The sequence below is a fragment of the Balearica regulorum genome, chromosome 10 (assembly GCF_011004875.1).
Source record: "Balearica regulorum gibbericeps isolate bBalReg1 chromosome 10, bBalReg1.pri, whole genome shotgun sequence".
Lineage (NCBI taxonomy): Eukaryota > Metazoa > Chordata > Aves > Gruiformes > Gruidae > Balearica > Balearica regulorum.
The window spans coordinates 22,940,615-22,959,027 of record NC_046193.1 but is presented as its reverse complement, the minus strand read 5'-3'; positions in this window follow the sequence as shown (position 1 = coordinate 22,959,027).

Sequence of the window (18,413 nt, the reverse complement as noted above, 5' to 3'; positions counted from 1 at the left end):
CATGTTCTACATAGCAAGAACAAACTACATTTAAATATGACTCATTCCTGGTATATTGACTTTGCGCGCTGCAGTGTAAGTACCCAGACACTCAGGTTATGACTGACGACATAAAACACCAAGACTATGTGACAACTGAGTATGGTAGGCATGACTCATGTCTTTGAGCATCTGTCTTGGACAACGGATGCAGTGCCAAGGAATGGTTTATGAAGCCAGGATAGTAATAGGCTATGATGAGGTCTTTGCAATTTGGGATCAGGCAGCATGGTGGGTTTTGCAGAGCAAGGTAAGAGAGTGTTACACAGGGAGCTTTCACAGCATGCAAGACCTCTTCAGTGCAAGCACTAAATTGCCCTCAATTTGGTCATCTGTTCCCAAATGAACCTCCTTGGTAAAAGCCAAGGACTGCAGCTGGAGGCAGAGTGATCTGCAGCATCTGCGTGACCCAGAAAGAATGCTACAGAAAACCGCTGACTTTCCACCATAATCCCAACCACACTGAAAGTGGTTGACCCCAAGCCAGAGGATCCTATTACACTAACACGTGCAAGAAATACACTCAGTGAACCCATATTCAGATAAAAGGAGGAAGCATGTTGTTTGTGGTGTTCTTGCAGTGGTTTCTCTGAGCGCATAGAGAACCTCAGGACTTTCACCCATGCCAATGCTCATACCTCAGTACCCTAAAGAAGCAGAACTGGTGCCAACAGATCAGGATAAGGGTCTTCTAGTAATTTAGGATCTGATGGAAGAATTAATTGCTTTGACAACAGTGTCAAAGTCAGGGGTTGGTTTCCTTGGTGGCATGGAGTAGCTCAGTGGCTCACAAGAAACTCTGAAAAAATTATGTTCCTTCTGTAGGCATCCAGATCTTGAAGATCTTTCCATCAAGTGTTCCCAGAGAAATTGGTCACAGCCTGGTAGTTATAGAGAAGGAACATGGAAGGTTGAGAGAGGCTGTAGATGCCCCAGCCCTGGCAGTGTTCAAGGCCAGGTTGGATGGGACTTTGGGCAACCTGGGCTAGTGGAGGGTGTCCCTGCCCATGGCAGGGGTGGCACTGGATGGGCTGGGAGGTCCCTTCCAACCCAAACCATTCTATGATTTTATGTCACTTGCAATGTGACACTTTGTACTGAAAATTGGCATATGGATAAGCACTTGGGGGAGAAATCATAGCTTCAAAACATCACAGATCAGGTTAGTCTACACTGATTTCTTTCTTTTAAAAATGTTTAGCACTTCTGAACAACTTTCCACCATGAAGTTCCAGTTGCTTCTGAAAGGTGGCCAGCCCTGCTCCCTCCTTCTTTCAGGAAGGGTGGACTTAAGATAGGACAGATGAAGTGACTTGCCAAACGCTGCACACCAACGTCAGCAGTTAACGTACAAACAGTAAAGGTTCCCTGCTAAATGAGTGAACAAATAGCTAATAGTACGAAATGTGCACTTTTAATCTTCAATTCCGTTTGAAGTAATTACATTCTGACAATATGCAGGTGTATTAACCTAGTTTTCACAGGAAGCTAGGGAGAAAACACATCCACAAAAGGATTAAAGCTTCCCTGAGACTAATTCCTGGCTTTTCCTCCATGTTCGAAACCACATTTCTCTGTGCTCAGCTAAATCACAACAATTACATTTTATTCTTTGACATATTTTTCTGCTTTTATTTTCTAGTGCAAGTATTATTCTTAACCCACTCATTTAAAAATTCTCAGGTCTGGTTCACATCATAAGTAGATAATGGAAGGTTACCTTTTAATGCCATCATTTACCATTTATTCCTATTGTAATGAAATGTCCCCTTGTCTATTTTTTGCATGATGGCCAGTCACTGGAAAAAACAAGCTGCAAATACAAGGTAGACTGACATAAGAGAGGAAAAAAAAAATTCTTCTCCATTTCTTTTAATTAAACGTCACACAAATTAGAGGCAGAGCTCTAGCTACTGCACCTCATGGACCAAGTCAGGCAGTTAAGCCTTTGCCTGCAATCCCAAAGTTCCAAAGAAATATATAAATTTAAACAAAATATAATGATGCTTCAGCCAACAGGAATCAGTAGCCTTTATAGGGGGGAAATAAAGGCTTTTATTTCTACTGCCTTCCCCCTTGGCCTTTGAAGCCAACATTCCCCTGTATTACTCCTCTGGAGAATGACTGAACTGTGAAAATAGTTATTATTTTTTTCCTAGCCTTCTCCTGCTCCCTCTTTTTGAAAATGGCCTCTCTTAAAACAAAGCCTTTCAGCAAAATCTCAAAGGAAGAGGCGGGGAGGAAGCTGGTTTTAAATCTTTTGTGAAAGATAGAGATTTTGAAGTATTGATTTTTGATATTTTTGTCCTTCTTCCCAGGCTTTTTGTCACAATATCAAACAGAATGGCTGTCCCTTTTGCTCCTGTTAACTGTAGTCTGGCCAAATTTCTGTCATCTTCTAAAAGCTGAAGAGTGAGAAGGGAAAATCAAAATAAAAATTTACCCTAGAACCTTGTTTCCTGAATTTGTAAATAATGTTATACACAGCCAACTCTTACTGAGAGTTGCAAGAGTTAATTTAAGAGCATTCATAACAGATTACAGTATGGAGAATTACTTCGATTTGTTAAGCACTTGTTAAATTCATCAGGAAACACCAACTCCAGCAATAGTTTCTTCCAAGGGGTATTCCAAAACAAAATTAATTTTGAAATATTTTCACTGAATGGGTCTGCAATCCTCTTTTTTTTTTTTTTTTCTTTTCCCCTCCAGCTTTCCTTTCTATTTATTTCTTGTCTCGCATGAATATAAACCTATTTGGGTGGACACGAGAGTCCAGCAGCAAACGTCAGGAGCAGAACATAAGCGGCTGGACACATGCCGTTCCTGCCATAGCCCTTCCGTGGCTCTGGGTGTGGGAGGGAAGGGCCAGGCGTGCTGTCAGTAACAACCAAAAGGCGCTTTCCCATGAGAAACGTCTTACAAAGGGGGTGAACACTCAAGCTAATTATCGTACAGTTTAATCAGGAAAGCTCTTCATCGAAGGGCTCGGCTCTTTACTAGACCGTCTTCTACAAACAGCCTAAAAGGGTGAAATTGCTGTTGTTCTACACTAACTTACAGAAAGCTAAAGGCTGTTTTTTGACTAAGAGAAAAACTAAAATTTTACATTTAAGTGTCTGATTAAGCATTAATAGAAAGCATTCAGACCTGAATGTAAGCCGCCTTAGTCACTATTTGGTTCTATATGTGTATTTTTAAAGTCAGTTTGGATGAATAATAATGATAATGAACTTAAAATTTAACACCTTTCTTATGAACAATGGAAATCACCTTATAAAGGAGAGACGTTTCTAATTTATGACCAGGAAACTGAGAAGCAAACCATTTCTCGTAGTTCCCTGCGAGCAGGATGGAGAGCGGTGAGACTGCCCGCGGCAGTTGAAAGCGTACAGCTGGGGGTGTCCCTAACTGTATTCTGTGTCCCACAGGCTGTTAGTCTATTGGGTTTCTTTCACAGCACAAACATTTTCTGAAACAATTCAAAATCTGTGCAACTACCTGCAAATTACAACGTCCCCGAAGCTAATCAATCAATCAAGCACACACCCATCTTTCCCAAAGCCAGCCGCTCGGGCAGGAAAGCCTACGCGTTTCTGCTCCATCCCTTTTACACTCACAGTAAAACCCAGAAGATAAAGACACAATGGAGATTGCAAAAACCTCAACAATCTGCAACATTTCATTTTATGTGCTGTAAACTTCCACCATTGCCTTTCTACTTCAGCAATTTAGTTTTGCTTGTAAAGGCTCTCTGTTGCTTCCAAGACCAAATACAGAATGAAAAAGCCCACATCAGAATATGGGCATAGGAACTGCAGTATGTCCATCTGGCTGCCAGCACTACAAGCTGCCGTGCAGCAGTTCATCAAAGGGATGCTGCTGTATGGTCAGCAATTACTTCAAAAGCTGGCAGGACACACACAAATACCTTGAATCTATCTGAATTCGTACAAACGAGGGTAGCTGGTATAAAACACGAGGTCGATGAAAGTAATGCAGGACAGGACTTCAGAGTGGAGTCGTGATTTCACCATGGAAATAGCTGAGAGCTGAGCTGATGACGTTCTTCAAAGTGCGGTGCCCAGAGGATGCATTACTCCCCCGAATGAAGCACCAATTTGGAAACCCACACAGCCTGAAGAAGAGTAAAGCAATTCTAGAAACTCAGTTTAAATAAGCTAAAATCTGTCCTATGTATAGTGCCAAGTTCTACTTATATATTCCTGTTTTGCACAAAAGCAAATAAGAGCAAAATCTGGCCCCAAAACTACCAACAGTTCTTTGAATACTAATTTAGGCTTTTAAAATATCCAAGTATATATAAAAACACAGCTCAGATGTGAAAAACAACCAGAATTGGCTTTCATATGTCTGCACTCTCTTTTCTAGACCTCCACCAGGCAGACCACAGGTCCTCCATACGGCCAACGCTCCATCACCAGAGGAATAACTCAACGTTACTGGTGCCGGCGCTGGGTCTTGCACAGCTTGCGGCGTGGAGCATGGTGTCCTCGATCCAGAACCTGCTCAGAGTCTCCCTGGGACGCAGGACCTGGCTTCAGGAGAAGTTTGGCAATTTAGTTTTTTGCCATATCATGGCACAGGCTTTTTTGAGTGTTTACAGGATGACTAACATAGCCAAAATATTCAGTGACATATTTTCATAGTTGGAGTCACCAAGTGGAAAAGCCAATGACCAGCAGGTTGGCGCAATGCAGGCAGTATGATCAGCACATATCTCTGCCAGCTTCAACTCATTGGGCCGTGCTGGTTTGGCAGCGCTGCCTGCCGCAGTGATAACAGCTGTAGTTCCGTGTCAGACCAAAACGACACCAGAACCCCTACCGCATGGCATAAAATATTTAATATCGACTATGGTATGGTAATTTGCCTTAGGGATAGAATAGGAATACACACCTTGAGCATCGTGAAGAGTGCCCTCTGAAAACATACGCTATATGGAAGTTTAGGTAGGAGGTCAATAGTCCAACCAGCCAGAGGAACGCTACAAGTGGTGTGACCATCCCGACTGGTGTAACTGATGGCATCTCGAACAGGCTCAGAGTTGTTTGATCACTCGTTTATTGAAAGCAATCTTACTCCTGGAGACCTAGTCAATCCCACGGTTTGTTTTACAGCAGGTATATAGTTTTTGCGTTCCATGTGTAGCGCACAAAAACCAACAAAGAACTTGGGATCACAGTAAAATATTTTCTGTAGCCAAAATAATTAAAGTGCCATTCACAGCAAAATGGTTTAAAATTCTAACAGAAATCTGATGGACAAGCCTTGGTTTTCAGAGGTGACTGCTTCAAAGGAAAAGTTTGTTTTACAGACTTCCTATTTTTTTTATTATGTGCAGGTCTTATCCCTTAGCACTTTGTATCAGCAGTTATTTTAATTAAGCTTCCCAAAAGCTCATTTCAGGATTCTCATTTGATTCAGTTCTCTCACTGAAACAGTGCCAGCTCACACTTTTAAAAAATTTATGAGCACCTCTTTGAGATTTGTACACTGGGCATAAGCTGTGCAGCTACCTTAGGGTTGTGCAGTCTTAACACAGATGATACTTACAAAAATTCATTTGCTTATTACAGCAACTAAAATTTCCAGGAATTTTATTAAACAGGGTAGTAACCTGCGTGGCAATTAACCAGCAATTAATTACTTTAAAATATATTCACTTGATCACTCGAGAATGGGATGACTACTTGTTCTGAATTTTAAGCAAAAAACAACGCTTTGAAGTAGCACAAGGCAGCTTCAGCAAACCCCTTCAAATAGCTCCTGTGACACCCAGTTCCTCAATACTGGTGTTAATGGGCATGTGGCTGATTCCTCTACTCATGGTAAAAATCAATTTTACCAATTTTATTGCAGTGGTGCTCAGGATCATGAGTGCCAGATAGCAGTTGTCATGTGCAGTGTGCACATAAAAATATAACCCCTGCATCACTGATTTTGCAATCTAAATTACAGGATTTATGTTTGCAGACCAACTTTCATAGATGGAATTAGCCTTTTATATCTTATTTTGTATCAGTGGTTTTGCACATTTTATTATTGTTTATGAATGAAAAAGCATTGACTTTAACATTACGATAAATTTTAGCGGACCATTTGAAAGCTCTGAGAAGCGTGCATGATGTACATAAAACAAATATGTCGTATATCTTACTATTACAGCTCTCCTCTCCCTACTTATTTTGCATTTAATTTTCTTCAGTGAATCAAATGGGGCTGGAATACTCAATCTCTGGAATTAAGCACATGTCCTTTCTATCAAGTAAAATACATGCTTTTAGACAAACTTGTTCTCTCAAGAATAGTTCCTCCACAGGCAAAAAAACACATGGAAAGTCATATTATCAAATAATTCTCATGGATATGAGAGTCTTCCTTTCAGCTTTTCTATCTATTTCTATACTATCTCAAACTATTTCAAAGTAACTTTAGAAATATACTGTGGCTTTTTAAAATGATGAGTTAGACACTGATATTTCTATTTAGATTCTGAATTTATGTCTATTTTATTAACTCCAAGCATTTAAACTTCCATGCCCTCACCTTTTATCCCCTTGTTAAATAATATAAAAAAGGATTTTTCGAAGGGTTTAAAAAATATTTGAGGGAAACAGGAAAGACAGTCTACCAGGCATGTATATTGTTTTCTTACACTACATTTTCACTCCATAGCTTCCTATGATCAAAATAACAGAACCACAGTGGCATCTTCCAGCTTGCAGAGAGAACACATTACTCCAACGTATTTCCAGTATCACGTTATAAAGACTTATAAAATATCTGCATTTATACTGGAAATTAGAAAACTGCTGTTGAAAACTAGGGAGGAAAAAAAATGGGATGGAAGTAATTACACCTATGCAAAATTAAGGTTAAATTCTAAACCAGTTACACTTACTCCACCGTTTATGAATGCAGACGTATGTCTCAGGATTTTGTGCATAATATAAGGCATGCTTGAAACCTGGCCCTCAAATTACAACATTTTTCACTCTTTCTGTGGGGCAGTGTAGGGAATAAAGATATTTTTTCTTCATCTGAGCTGCAAAAGGGCTCTGTGCTTTAATGGCTCTTCACTCTCTGCTCCGAGCAAAGGGGTTAAAGCAGCTCTGCGTTTTTATGTCTAAGTGCATTTTCACAACAGCATGTTTGTGATACCCCTCGCTCCTCTCAGCTTCCCCGGTAAAAGCTCTCCCTTTCCTTCATTACTTCAGAATACGTGACCCTATTTTATTCTTGTTTCTCAGCCAGGTCTTCTTTTGGCAGGGGCTGCCTAACATTTCTCATGGTATTCTCAGGCTCTACTTCTGTTTGAAGTCAAGGGAAGCCTTGAGCCATGAAGACCAGGTTTATGAAGTTTTTATCAGCCAACATAAATCCAGTGATGAAGCCTGTACTTGCCACATTTTCAGACCTGTCTGACAGTGAATTTGAATTTTCCAAGTCTTTTTTTTTTTTTTTGGTATCCAAATATTCAAAGACAGCACAACAGTGAACTGCAGCTCTGCATTTTGGATGCTTTAAACTAAGCTCCATTTATGACTGATATCTGAACTTCTGGTACTTGCTTATGGTCAGCTCTCCACCTCCCCTGCCTTCCCATCCCACCCCTCGGGCTCCTGGGCATCCCACGTGTACTTTGAGGAACAAGTCCCCATTACTTTTGGTCTTTTTGAAGCCCCACTGATGTGATTTCTAGCACATGCATCACTGTGCAACAGCGTCATTCCTGTCTTGGTGTTACAATTTCTTTTTAAGTTACTACTATGCCTTTGAATTCAATTATACAGCTCTGATCGCAAAAACAACCGCCAACCGGAGCACAGGGAATATTCTGAGGCGGAAATCAAGAGAATGCTTGTTGCAAACGTAACACGTAGATGGAAAAATAAAAATGAGCGTCTCTGGATCCTTTCTTCCTCCTCCCCTCCAACACAGCAGATTTCATCTGGGCCGTGATGTAAAGCCCTGGAAAGGAGCAGAAGGATTTTCACTGACCTCTGGAGCTCGTGCATCCTCTGGCCCTACCGGGCAGGCGCAGGGGAGCCGTAAATTCTCTCTTCAGGCCACTTGGCAGAACTAATCTCTTTTAATCTGCTCTCTTTATGGCATCTCTTTGGTCTGACAAAACTCCGATTTATCGACTGTCAGGAAAGACCACGAGGCCTATATCTTTCTTCAGTAGCTGACTTTCTTCAGTGGCGTTGAGCGGCGAGAGAGTGACTTTAAAGGAAGCATTTTGCTCACTTAAGCCTGATAGGGTTACATCAATACTTAATTATTCTAAAGCAATAAAAAATTTACATGTACTTGACAAATTTTTGAAAAATTAGGGCTCTTTTTGTCCTTCAATTGATATTCATCTTCCTATAAGCAGATGAGAGAATGACATGGAAGGGAACAGTCGGAAGTGCATAATCGTCATAGCGAGGTCATCGCGCGTTTGCCCACCAGCACCAGCGAGCCCCCGGCAGACCTGAGGACAGCACTGCCCTGCCTCTATTGCTTCGGTTTCTATTAAACTGATTGGTATAGCACCCTCCCCTATTTTCAGGGTGAAAAAAAGGAGACATCATCTCAGGGCTTTGTGACAGTTTAACTGATTAGTCCCACGGCTCTGACTTTATTGATTCCCTCCCCAGCCTGATCTCTTGGAAAGAAGTGTATGCGTTTCGTGAAGCAGTTAGATTTAGAGATCGAAAAGAGAAGAGGGACTTGAAGATTCATAGGATAAAAATAATTACCTTCGATTCTGAAAATCTATTTCTTTTTTTACCCAATCTGGCAAGACTACAAAGTAATTAGTTAAGGAAAATACTATTTAGATAAGATTAGTACTTAAATGTCTTCAATAGGATATTCATTGGCATAATATTGTGAAGGGCAATAGTTAAATATTAACTCTTTCGGCACAAACAGATCGGAAAAATAAGGACAGCTATCCTGATTTTACGCGTCAAAACTAAGTTTCAACTGGATGAAGCGATTCGTCCAAGGTCACACAGACAGTCTGCAGCAGGAGCACAAACTGAGCACCAATATTTTACATACCGATTCAGTGCTTTAACCACCAGCTCATCCCTCCTCTCCTAATTCCCTGAACCTATTCTATCAGCACCATCGCAGGACAGAAGTTGGAATTTAAATGCAGTTACATACCACATTTACCATCTCACCCCAAAGGATTTAATGGAATTAATCTGAATAAAGTTATTCACATGCATATATTTGCAGAAGTGGTCCCTGAATGAGAAAGATAAAACACGTACCCTGCAAGGGGAAAAATGTTTGGACCACTCTTTTCTGCTATGTGTATATGTTGCATCCATAAATTGTAAACATAAGGTAAAAGTACCGCAAAGCCTCGATGGAGCTTGGAGTCGAAAACGATCTGTTTTGGTCTGCTGGTTTGAAAATGGTTTTCCTGATGAAACTCATGAGCGCTGGAGACTGAGACACAGATGGATGAGCTGAGCATATGATAAACCTGCTGCATGAGTTTGTAGTTAATTGCCCATCATCTTTTTTGTCTCACCATAAAAAATTTCACGCCCACCTTGCACAGTAAAGGTAACCTGAGTGTCATAAACCATTTGTCTCCTGTGCTTTCTTTGCTGCATTACCCGATCGGTCTTGTTAGAGTGCTGTTGAGACAAGACAAATTTGCTAAGCCTTTTTACAGATGAAGCACACTGCATCTTTTATCAAATGATCTCCATTCTCTAATGAGAAGAAACACCTTCCAGAGTCATTTGCATACTAATATCTTTATTTCTAAAACAATAAGCAGGCTGTAAGTCACAGAGCCATTAGTCAGAATAGAGCGATTTCATTTGCATGAGCAAAGTGCAGAGAAAACACGTGCCCTTACCAGGACGTGGAGGGTACCTCGTGCTCAGCAGAAAGAGGGACTGAGGGGTCCAAATACAGAAACCATTAAATGGGTGAGGAGTCCATAAGAGATGCACCACTGTCCTCCCCCGCCTTCACAGCTCCTGTTGGGAAAACAGCTCCTACCTCCTGCAGCAAACAGGGTGCAAGGCTGGTAGTTAAGGCACAGGACGAGAGGGCTTGAAAACAGGAGCTGATACTGCAGATATCATCAGTGCTTCTCAGATGTGTTTATCGCTGGCTACATTTCTGTCTCTCTTCTTTTTTGTTGTTACTTGGGGACAAGATATTGCAGAAACAGGTCATTTCAGGGCAGTACAGTAGTCCTACTCTGAGCAATAAGAAAGACAAAAGACTGCCTAACCACCACGCTTCTAAATCTGTTTTCAAAAACCTACTTTTTTATATGGATGCCACAATACGGAAAGGCTGCTGTTCCCTGCAACGTCTTGAAGGCAAACGGTGGCAGTCTGTGCTGGGGGGTTGAGTCCCCTGCCTTCCATCCTGGAGCACCTCTGCTATGGAGACGGGCTGAGAGAGTTGGGGTTGTCCAGCCTGGAGAAGAGAAGGCTGCGGGGAGACCTTAGAGCCCCTTCCAGTCCCTACAGGGGCTCCAGGAAAGCTGGAGAGGGGCTGGTGCCAAGGGCAGGGAGTGACAGGCCAAGGGGGAATGGCCTGAAGCTGCAGGAGGGGAGATGGAGATGGGATGGGAGGCAGAAATCCTTCCCTGGGAGGGTGCTGAGGGCCTGGCAGAGGGTGCCCAGAGAAGCTGTGGCTGCCCCTGGCTCCCTGGCAGGGTTCAAGGCCAGGTTGGATGGGGCTTTGGGCAACCTGGGCTAGTGGAGGGTGTCCCTGCCCATGGCAGGGGTGGCACTGGATGGGCTGGGAGGTCCCTTCCAACCCGAACCATTCTATGATCTTATTTTCAGCATCAGCTTACTGGCTGTTATTTCCTTGGGGTCTCATTGGCCATTTTCCTTGTGGTCATTACAGAAGCTTGGGAAGGGAAAAGATTTCTGCAAAGAACCATTCTATGATTCTATGAGTCTGGTGGGTGTCATCCATTAAACAAGGGGAAAAGAAGAAAAATCTTCCTTACACTGAGTCACTTCAAAGAAAATTGAAACCTTTTCTTGACCCTACTGGTGTTTCTTAACTAGCCATCTAGAAACAGCCAAAACATTTAGTGATATCTGAGCCTCCCCAGAAAACAGCTTTCTTCAGCAATCAGATACTTTGAAAAGGAATGAGGAAGTCAGCCTAATGGGCAGTTAAAGGAATTAGCCCCAATTTTCCTGGTGTGCTTTACAGTTCATAGCCCTGATTTACAGAACCTAAATCTTTGGCAAATAGTTTTTCCCTGTTCCTCTCATGGCACTGATTCACTTACCCTTTCCACAGCTCCCCTTCCAGTACCAGCAGAAAGGAGAGGAGCTGCCAACACAGTGCTCATTGAAAAGCTTCTGGAAACAAGGAGGAATCTACTGAACACCTAAAGTTAGAGTTTGCTGAATACAAGCAGTAATGTCTCATAGAAGAGGAACAAACTCCTCCAACAGTCACCGTAGAGCCTACCCTGAGGCATTAACTACAGCACTGATAATTGAAGTGGGACCTAAATTTATTAATGTAAGAGGATGACTATTTTAAGCACTTGAGAAGTGATGAAATGACTAAAAATAGTCCTCTATTGAAATAAGGTCTAGCCTTGAAATAACCTTGTTGTTATTAGGAAACATTGCTTTCTTACAGGCTCTTGTGAAAGTGCGTTACAGACGAACAGTTTTCCCCAAAGTAAGAGGAGCCGTTCCATCCACATTATATACATTTTCTTCCAACTGTATTAAAACAAACATTAAATGGAAGGTGGTTTTTTCCCATATCTTTCAAAAGGCTGCCACCATATGGGGGATTTGTTTTATACAAGGCTCAGTTTTGGTTTTTGCAAATAGATCTTACCGAGGCATCAGCTCAGTCTCTGAAAGGAGACGGCACTCCGGGTCAGCCAAGGAGCTGTGGTACCTACCACACGAGAACAATGACACAGAAATAGCTCCGTACCATGAAGGCCTTAGGGCTGTAATTACCTCCCCCTCTAAAAATCTGTACTTACTGCAAAAGGTATATTTTATGCATTTGTGTTATAAACAGTTCTGTGTATTTTGAACTGCATCATTTCAATTCTGCTGCACTGTGGCTACAACTACCAACTGTCCCTCTGCATACTTGAAAGGATTGCTGTCACTGGCTTACATTTTCTCATCTTGCCACCTTAAAAACTTAAACATCCATAGTACTTGTCTACATCGCTTCATGGTAAAGATCTTTTTTTCTCATGTATCTTTTTAGCAGTGATGTTGCAATTAGCATGAATTCTTTTATGGATATCCTTACCATGCTGTTCAGCAACATTTTGAACATGAGGAATTAGAACACTCAGCTTAAAGTTGCACATAGAAATAAATAGCTTTCTGACTAGTGATATAGATCACTTCCAAATGGCAGAAAGAGTCTGATTAATGTAAGCCCAGACCAGAGCAGAAATGGGAAATGGACTTTTCAGAAATGTGAAACCATTAAAAAATTTTTCTTCTACGGTCTCATTCACTTCCTGACTTTAGCAGCAACCAGAAGACTGAAAATATGGAAAACAGAAACACTGAGCAGTTACCATGCCACAGTATTTTTTACTGGCCTCAAATTTGAAGGCATATTTTGAACAGGATATTTCATAAGAAAACCTTCTCTACAGAAGTTTCATTCCACTGAATAACAGAAGAGCATTTTGAATAAGGTTTACAAAAGCTCCTGGGCCAAGTTCCGAACATTATGGATACCTGTAACTAAGTTTTTCAGAAAAAAAGTAGAAAAATCTTACCCGCTTTTCTTCTTTTCTTTAGAAGGTGTATATACAAAGGTTTGGCTTCTAGATGTTAGGACATACACTTTAAATGGTGGATTTTGGCAAACTGCTATCTTCTTATGGCTATGCCATAGTAGGGATTAAACATACATTACCAAAAAAAGCATTAGAAATAGGAAACAAGACAGCAAATCCTTTTCTTTACACTGACAAAGTTGTAAGAAAAGTCGAATGGTATCATTACCTAAATAAAACTCTGGGTTAAAACCATCAATAAGCTACAAAAAGAAAGCTATTTCATAGCTGCATAAATATGTCTTTGCTGTTCCTACAGGGTTGAGCAGGGAGCAGCTCTCTCCCAATTTGCAGAAGTTGTGACCATTTCTAATGGTGTTTTACCATGAAGTCACACAGTGAAAATCAGCTGTAAACTCAGTATGAGGTGGGACGTGCTACGGGGTGACGTAACTGCAAGATTATATTGCACGAGTGGCCATCCACTTGCTGCATGATAAATATCCCACGCACAATTGACTCACCTCCGTGACTCCTACTAAGCATTGTAGGATTTTTTTTCCAGAAGCCAGGAAGATCAAAGTGATAGTAATGAAGAAAACAAGACGGTTTACTATGCAAACGTTCTATTGCACCTGCTTGACCCATATAGCTGTGGACATGAAACAGACAGTAGATGCTCACCTGCCCAACAGGGTTTGTGAGGTTGACCTGAATCTGGATGAGTGGCACAGGATTTTCTGGCAGTGGACAAGCAATGAGTGAGTAGTGACAGCTCTTACTCTGCGGCCCTGTGGGAATAAACATAGACCAAAGTAAGACACTGCTTTTTTTTCTGGATTTCTATTGGAATTCAGAATTAAACTAAAGAAAATGAGAGAAGGTGAAATAAGTGAAGTGTGAAGCCTTTCCTTGCATCAGAATTTCTCCACAAGATGTGACACTATTATACACCGGAGCAGCTCTTTTCATAATCCTGCGATCACATTGGATTACGTCAGCTGAAGAACTAACCCTAAAATTGTACATGAATTTGATAAAAGTAATTCTTCATCTCTCAATGGAACCAACCAAGCCAGAGGCTCTTCCTATCAAGCTACAAATGTTATCTAAAGATCAAGTTCCAATCCAATCTGAACGTTTGTTCAACAAAATACTGTAGCACCTGAACACAAAGATTAAATGTTCAAATAATGCTATTCTTAAACTTCATTCTTGTTGTGGACACATTTTCAAAGGACAAATAGAGGCAGATTACGTGCTTTGCGTGGAATATTAAAGCGATGTCCTGACCACTCTCCCAGTTGACCCTCTAATGCAGATGTTCCCTTTGCCTGAACCAGAGATGTAAATAGTCCAGCATCGACTCACTGAAGAACGTGCAACTCTGTACACTCCACTTCCATTAAAAAAATTCTGATTTACCCAAGCGTTTATTTTACTGTTTGCATGGCTCAGAAATACCAGCTACCGCATTCGCATGAATTTGAAATGCAGGAAGGGCGATACAGGCATGATGTGAAAACAGAGCTCAGAGGAGGAAAGTTCTGCCCCGGGCACACTGCGCTGGCTGTGCTGTGGAGGAGGGAGGTGGGCAGCGCATGACCGGACTCACTCGGCACCGGGCAGCGATGCTCTCCAGCGATGCTCTCCAGCGACGCTCTCCAGCTGGAGCGGTGGCCTCCTGAGCACCTGGTGTTCCACCCGCGCTGGCTGAAGTCAAGAGGAGTCAATGAGGCTGCAGTGATTTCGGGACTGGATGCTGTGCCTGGTATTGCCTGGTACGAATGTAAAGGGCTCGTGTATACAAAGTAATACTGGAATTACGCTGCGTTTAGAGCAAGGCTGAGCACTCGGGTTCCGCACACTTCCTGATCTCCAGCAGAAACCGGCTTGTCGCTTCCAAACGGGATGTGGAATTGCTACAACCCTTCCTTTGCCCAGATATCTACAGACTATTGCTGAAGCCCAAAACTAGAGATGTCCACCTGAAACAGGTAATTTCCAGGCTTATTTGCCCTTCGGAGCATACATCTCTCTGTCTGTGCAGAACAAATGTCAGCATCTGGGGCTCCGTGCATCTCTGCTGTTTGCAGAGCGTTGCTTTGTAACAAGAATTGCCGGATTGCATCAAGCCAAAAGTCCAAATAATCCAGTCCCTGGCAGTGCCTAGGCACTAATACATTTTCAAAGCAAGACTCCATGAAGTTTTTCAATACAGATACCGCCCTGTATAGGGAGGAATTTATGAGAAAGCACGGCCATTGAGAATCAAATTTCCTCTTCTTTACTGTTGTCCCAAAAGAGTCACTACAATTTTCCGATAATGATTAAGAAGATGGAGTTTGAACCAGGAACATGTAGAGCTACAGGAACTGGCTTCACAGGTAAGACAAAAAAAAAAAGTAGGCTCACATCTTCCCTGGATCAATCACAGAGCCACTCGGAATACAGAGTGAGCACCGGAATAAAAATGATGGCTCAGTCTGAAAGATGAGTTTCTTGTGCCATAAATATATGAATGAAAAGTATTCTTTTTGCCCAGATTGCTGTTGGAAATGAGATATTTTTGATCTTACTAGAAATCCCTCTAGCTTAAATATTTTAAATACATATAGGACCAGCTGTTTATCTCATACAGGAATAAGCACATCCCGTACACTTCAATGGATCTATATTGATCCATACTGCCAAGACTCTGCCCTATAGATTTTAAGTTAGTTTTCCTCTGGCCCAGGGGGTGCTTTAAATTCTTTTATCCTAATAAGCCTTTTTGAAGGGCTTGACTTCTATACCCACCAGCGCCTTCTTCATATATAACAAAATTGGTATTTCCACACTTGGGGGGGTGGAATTTTTTTTTTTTTTTTTAAACATTTCATGCATTAATAATAGGAACTCCAACAGAACTCCCTAGGATTGCAATCGTTGTATGACTAGCCAGATTTAGCCCCCAGGGTGGAAAGTGACCCCGCTTTGGATTTACAGCTAGAATGACAAGATAGTATTTGAAGGATGGAATAAATCTCAGCGACATCCATGCACAGAAAATAGGAGTACTAATATAGCCAAAAAGGGAAAACAACCTCACAGATTTCAGAGCAAAATAATTACAATTAAACCCAGAAACGTTAATTTCTTATTACAGATGAGGTGTAATTAAATTATAAGTCAAGAAATCACAAAAATTTGACCAGGTAGTCTATATTCATAAGGCTTCCTTCCCTCCTCTTCACCCTGGGCACTTTCTGCCTCCCTGTAATTCCTTCGCGTAAAGCTGTACGTTCCTGTTCGTAGCAGGAGGGCTCTCGCTCAGCGCGTAAACAGACAACCCGCTCGGTCCTTTCAAATACGAGGCAGGGCTGTCACCGCATAGCTCAGGGGCTAGCCTTTTTAGTTTATTTCAATAGTGCCACTGGATTTTACTAACAATGACATTCTGATCTGAGATTTTATTTGCCTCATAAATTCAGTCTCCTTTATTAGCTGATATGGAGCTTGTGAGGACTCCTACTCTAGAATAGCAGAAGTCAATAAAAGTAATAAATTAAACGTACTTGGCCCATTTTTACTTGGTCTGGCTCTACCAGCTCCCTTGAAATCCTGACACCATTGAAACACACTGCTAATGCCCTCCACTGCAGTCAGCGGGGCAAAAAAAGGGGGAGAAAACAGGTAAAAAAGCTATTAACCACAAAAAAAATGACCTATGTGTGCACAGCTCCACCCCAAATTCCAGCAGCTTGAAAACAGAACTGCAAAATATTTTGGCTGCAGAATATCGTGGCGTATGGTGCCTCATACACATGAACGAGGATTTTACCAGGTCAGAGACCGTGTCTTTTATTGCCAAGAAAACTGAAAAGATAAAGAGTGAAAGAAAAAATTACGACACTTAAAATTTTATCATTATCAAAAATAAATGTAAAAAAAAAAAAAAAAAAAAAAGAAGTAGGGAACAATTACTTGTTTTGTTCCCCTTAAACAGCCGCAGAACCAGAAAAACATTCTGTACGTTGCCGATTGCTGCAAAGCGACTGGAGCTTAAATGAGGTTTTATCTTTAGTAAGTGTTTATTTCACTCCCCATAAAGTAAAATGCACCACAGTTTAGAAATAATGTATTCACAGCCCCAAGTATTATGGTGAACCCATTATTTTTATTGCTTGCTGTGTAAAGAATATTTCATATTTAGGTAACCGTGGTGTTATGAAATAAGTAAGTAGGTAGGATGCTGCATAAAAAAAGCTAGGTGCAAAATACACATACAATTATGTGCCTAAACAACATAGAAATCCATTGTAACTGCTTGCAGAAGTTTTATAACTGTGAGAATAATTGCTTATTTGCATGTGCAATTACTCCAATTGCATATGCAATTACATCAATTGTCCAATTACATCAACTGTTTTTCCAATGAGCTAAAAACAAAAACAAAAACCCAACACATTTCTCTTTGCTGTAATAAAAATGCAATTTGCATACACAGAAAAAAAGAGTTTTCTGTTTTCTGGGATATTAGACTACCTTGGGGGTTTGTGTTTTTCTGTTCTTGAAGGAAGTATAAGAATTTCTGTGGTATTACAAGAGGTTGGAGCTGGTTTATAGCTTGGGACTTCACAGTAATATGTTCTCTTGGGCCACTGTAATTACTGTATGGCATTCCATCGTCATCAGAGAAATTATTTTGTATTTACAATTAAGAAGATATAGTCTTGGGGCACCAGATTTTTTAAAGCATTCTTTTTCTCTATAATGACTTACATCATTAGGAATCACATTTATTTCATTTCTCAGAAATGTGCAAATAAATGAAGAATTATAAATTCCAATCTACAATTATATTTCCAGAATTACCTAAAACATCTGCGTTTCTAATAGCTCAACAGGTGGTAGGAAATCCCTTAATCTAGTTATCATCAATTTAAGACTTCTGAAATTATTGCATCTTAAAGTGCAGCAATAATCAGAAAAATATAAAAATGGTACTCTGGATTTTTTGAGTGAACGTAGCATTTCCAGGATTATCAGATCTTGTTTCCTCATTTTAGAAATACAAGTTTTTGCTTATTTGCTTCACTGTTACCAGAAAAAGGCTGTGTACTTTCCCTGTGCAGCATAACCAGAAATGGAAATTTGGCCATTTGGAGAAGTATTGCAGTGAAATATTTTCCAGCCCATCAGGTTTGCTCTCTGCATCCTCATACTTCGGCTGTGCCACAATCCAGCCCCATCCCTGGCTCCGTCCCTGGCTCCGTCCCCGACTCCGTCCCCGCACAGGGCAAGGGACGCCGGCACGCGGCAGTGCCCTCCCGGCCCTTAGAAATCCCTGTATTTGGGGCTAAACCCCCAGACGATTTATGCTGAACAGGCAGCTTGCCACCCAAGCAGATGGAAGCCGGCATGTTCGGTCGTAGCCAAAACACCGTACGTATGGCACTGAACACGGCACAGGGCTTCCACCCAGGGATGCTGGCATTTCTGTCTGCGTCATGCTCCCATGTCTGCAGCACTAGAGACGTGATGTTCTATCACTAACCCTATATTACATTCTAAATATTAAAAAAAATTATTTTGT